The following is a 4740-nucleotide window of genomic DNA, read 5'->3' as shown; positions in this document are numbered from 1 at the left end:
GAACTCACAACTGACTTGCTCTCCAGTCTTGGAACAACATCCCAAACATTGTTCTGAACTATGGAGTCATACTCCTCCACCATAGCATCAACCCAAACTGGCTGCTGCACTGCTTCCTCAAAGGAAGATTGTTCGGTCTCTACACGTTCCCCAACAAGGGCCATGTAACCAGTGTACTGCTTAGGTGACCTCCTCTGTCTGCGCTGAGAAAATGGCGCTTCCACAATCTCTCTCGCATCCATCAACAATCTATTGGCCTCCCTTGTGTGTTTCCGCCCCTCTCTGGAAGACTCTGCATGAGTGGATGTCTCCACTCCTGGAACCTCTGCATGCGCCTGCACCGCATCAGTCTGAGGCTCCTCCTCCTTAGGAACCAAAATCTCCTCCTCTGCCTGCAACTTGAGCTCCCTCTCAAGGGAAACTCGCATGGCCTTCAGCTCATCAAACTTAAGATCTCTGTGAACCACTGTCCTCTGACTAGTAGGCAAATACACCCGATAGTTGTGGGGAGTATCAGTGTACCCCACAAGTATCCCCAAATCAGCTCTAGCATATTCCAGGCATCCTTGGTCACATGGCAATAAACTGATGAGCCAAAGATTCTGAAGTGACCCATATTTAGCCCACAAATAAAATGGTAGGCCTTGGTCATGCAGTGTCACTCGAGCTGCCCCCACAATCGGTATGTTCTTCCTCTTGGCCACCCCATTCTGTTATGGGTTATGAAGTGCTGTTAAATCCCGTTTAATTCCTTCTGCTGCACAAAAGTCCTTAAACTCTTGAGAGACATACTCTCCACCATTATCGCTTCTTAAGGCCCTGATCTTCTTCCCTGATTATTTCTCAACCAAAGCTTTGAACTCACAAAACTTTGAGAAGGTTTGATCCTTCTTCTGCATGAAATAGATCGAGCATTTACGAGAAAAATAATCAATGAAAATCACATAATAACTTTGTTTAGCGGTGGAGGCTATCGAGAATGGTCCACACACATCTGTATGAACTCGCTCCAAGATTGCTTCAGCTCGACTGTCTCGATCATGAAAGGAAGATTTTGCATACTTACCCAAAGTACAACCTTTTCATGTGTCCACTTACTCAAGTTTACCTTTGGGAAGTCCGGTAGAAATCTGCTGCATAATCTTCAAGGCCCCATGATGCCAGTGGCCCAACCATCTATGCAATAACTCGCCAATATCTTGGCTTTGCACCAATTCTTCTTTGGAACTCAATGCAGCACAGTCATCTACCTCCAGCTTGTAGAGATTCTTCACTCGAATCCCAATCCTCTTGGTCTGACCCGTGGCTATGTGTCTCAGAATGCCTTTCCTTTACTGAAGACTACATCATAGCCTTTGTCTTCCAACATCGTGACCGATACCAAGTTTTTCTTCAGTCCATGCACATACTTTACATCAGCCAGGGTGAGAGGAGCTCCATGCTCCCTCTGAAACACAACCATACCTTCACTTGAAACACGGTACTTTCCATCATCGCCCATCTCTATGTGCATCTGGAGGTCTTTCTCCTCCAAGGTACTGAATAAACTCTTATCGTCGATCATGTGGAATGAGGCTCCACTGTCCAGGTACCAAACAAAACCCACCATCGATGAAACCATGCATGCGATGAGGGTAAAATCCAATTCGAACTGTGAGGCCAATGCCTCACCTTCTGATCCTTTCGAGGATCCCTTCTTGGATTTCTTCAATGGACAATTAGTTGCATAATGGCCCACCTCATGACAATTAAAGCATCTCACTTTAGATTTGTCAATCTTCTTCCCTCCATGGGAAGAACTCGATTTGGAATGGGAAGACTTCCCTTTCCCTTTCTGTACCTTACTTGCTAAGGCTAGATTTTATTCATCATCATGCTTAGATGAAGAACCATCTCTGGTGCTTCTTCTGATCTCCTCCTGCATCAGATCCGACCATAGTCGTTCCCAATCTGGCAGTTTCTCTCTTCCATTCACTGAGTCCTAGTAGCTATGCCAGTTCTTAGGAAGACCGAGGAGAGCAAGACTCACCATATCATCATCGGCTGTCGTGATTCCTACACTTCCAAGCTCATCTTTGCAGACGGTGAGCTTGTTCAGATATGTAGAGATCGCGTCGCCATTTTCACACTTGATTTTCCAAAGCTTGTCCTTCAGCGCCAGCTTCCTTTGGTTGCTGATGTTCTGATATAGGTCCTTCAATGTCTTCTAATTTGAAAATGGAGTCTCCTTCCCATGGAGACTCGAGAAAATATGGTCTCGAACTCCCTCTAGAAGAATCCTCCTCATTGTCGCCACACATTTCTTCCATTCTGCCAATTCTTGGGAATTATCTGCTACTGGCTTGGGAACTTCTTGATCAATTAAGTCCTTCAAAGCATTGTCTTCTAGTATCGCTTCCATTCGATCCTTCCATGCTATGTAATTCGAGCTGCCATCCAGGGAATACTCGAGTCTCAAGCCATTGAACGCCATTGGTGAACTTTGAGATGTGATAAGAAATTGATTTTGTACCTACAATCAGGAACTTCAAACTTCTCCCTTCTCCCTTCTTTGTATATTGTTCTCTGCTTTGATCACCTTTGCTCTGATACCATGTAGAAATTCTCACTGTAGATTAAACTGATTATGCAATGTACTAAAGCAAAATACTTAATCTACTTCTACAATCAAACTTGCGGAAGCTTAATCAATTTTGAGCAAGATCAAACAAAACAAATATAACAGAGAAAAAGATTCAATCACACATGAAACACAAAAGAATACTCTGGGGAAAGCCTCAACTAAAAACCCCGCTATCTGTATTATCATACAAGTGGAAATATCTCAGGATTACACAAAGCTTTAGCTCTCAAGCTATTCAACTCTCAGTACAATCCCTCATTGTTTCTCATATACAGAATAGACAACACATATGCCTTATTCTATGTCCTCCAAGCCTCCTATTTCCTTGCGCAGTTTCTCCTAGGTCCTCCAGTTGTAACCTGTGTGATTCTCACCTCACACACTGCTCTAACCTCTGTAGTAACTGCGCAATCCTCAAGGAATGAATTTCTTCTGCATGTAAGAGATATTCACATGGGAATATTCTAGAAACTGATAGTACACTGTCCCTGCCTTTAATCTCAACTGGGTCTTTGTCTGAACTGACATACATGAGTTATTTATGAGAGAATATTCAGTTATCTGGAGAACACTAGTTGCATGCATGCATGCATTAACTGACTAAACTCACAATTAGTTCCACAAATTGTTTGGAACTAATTTAACTGGACTTAACTCAGTTAACTGAGCTAACTAATTACAACTCAAATATAACTCATCCTTATCTCCTTAATTAAGGGATAACTTCCTCAATCAAAGGGATAATTGTTGCATGTCTTCACAAAGACTTCATGTTTGAATTTCTTCAACTAGTTAACTCAAGATGAATTAATTAATTATTTATTTTTCAAATAGCTGGTGAGACTAAATTCTCATTTTAATTCAAGGACAAATTAAAATTGGAATATATCCTGAAATGCTATCTATAACAATGTTATTTTTAGCATTTCTATTTTTAGCATTTCTTGTTTCTATTTTCAACAACAAGCTCTTATAAATCAAATCAACAACAGTGATTAGATATACAACATTGTGAATTGAACAACCACACAAATAAAATATGCATGATTTGTTTCTTATCAATGCAAAATGAATCAAATAATATCATAGGTTTTTCATGTAAAACTCAACTCAAATGGTGGTTCCAAATCACACTTTTAATATTTTGTAACTAGGGTTATTATGGTAACAAGATTCAGATCAAATAAATATAAATCAAGACACAATACTCTTCAACCCTCGATAGGCCCATTACCTCATTCAATGATAACTGAAGGTCTTGTCATATCATTTCCAACCCAGCGTACTATTTAGACAAAAGGTATCAAGTACCCACAAATCTGCTCTACCTATACTGTGGTAGAGGCTTTAGGGTTTGAGAGGTCTCTAGCTCTTGTGTCAATATTGACTCAAGAGTTGTATATCTAGATATTGCTTTACGATATCTTTGTATCACTACTTCATTACAATACCACAAATCTTCAACAAGACTGAAACCTTAAGATAAAAATCACATCAAGTGTTGGAAAAATAAATCACCTCTAAGAATGCAAAAAAGTCTTACTATAACTTAAGGTTTATGTTCACACAGTCAAATATATGTAATGTTTTCAAAGATATTTATCACACTTATAATTCAATCTTCTAGATCTCGTCGTCCTGATCACAGTGGTGTGAACGGTTCGTCAAACCGAGTTCGTATGTGAAAGTTAGAAGCAATCAAAGTTCGGTTGATTTTTGCTCACTAGGCAGGCTTAAGGAGGCCGCAAGTTGGACAAAATCTAGCCACCAGATTCTGGCCAACCTGGGTCATATTCCGAGCGAATTTGTGGCTTGGTTAGTTTGACTCCTTCGGTCAAATTTTAAAATTTTCAAAAAAAGGCCTTGTGATTAATTAAAATTAAAGTATATATCTATATATATATATATATATATATATATATATATATATATATATATATATATATATATATATATATGGGAGGTGGTGGGCCACCACCCCCACCACCCCACACCTCATATAAAAATATGTCATAATTTGAGGGGCCGGTGGGAGTTGGACCCACAGCCGGCGGGAGGCCCAGCCCTGCCCATGTGGTGGCCCCATGTGACAAAAACTACAGTCAACACACTTAATG

The sequence above is a fragment of the Pinus tabuliformis genome, chromosome 1_1 (genome assembly GCF_031772625.1).
Source record: "Pinus tabuliformis cultivar Carrire ecotype Pingquan chromosome 1_1, CPIR1, whole genome shotgun sequence".
Lineage (NCBI taxonomy): Eukaryota > Viridiplantae > Streptophyta > Pinopsida > Pinales > Pinaceae > Pinus > Pinus tabuliformis.
The sequence above is the reverse complement of the archived record's forward strand: the minus strand, read 5'-3'. Positions refer to the sequence as shown.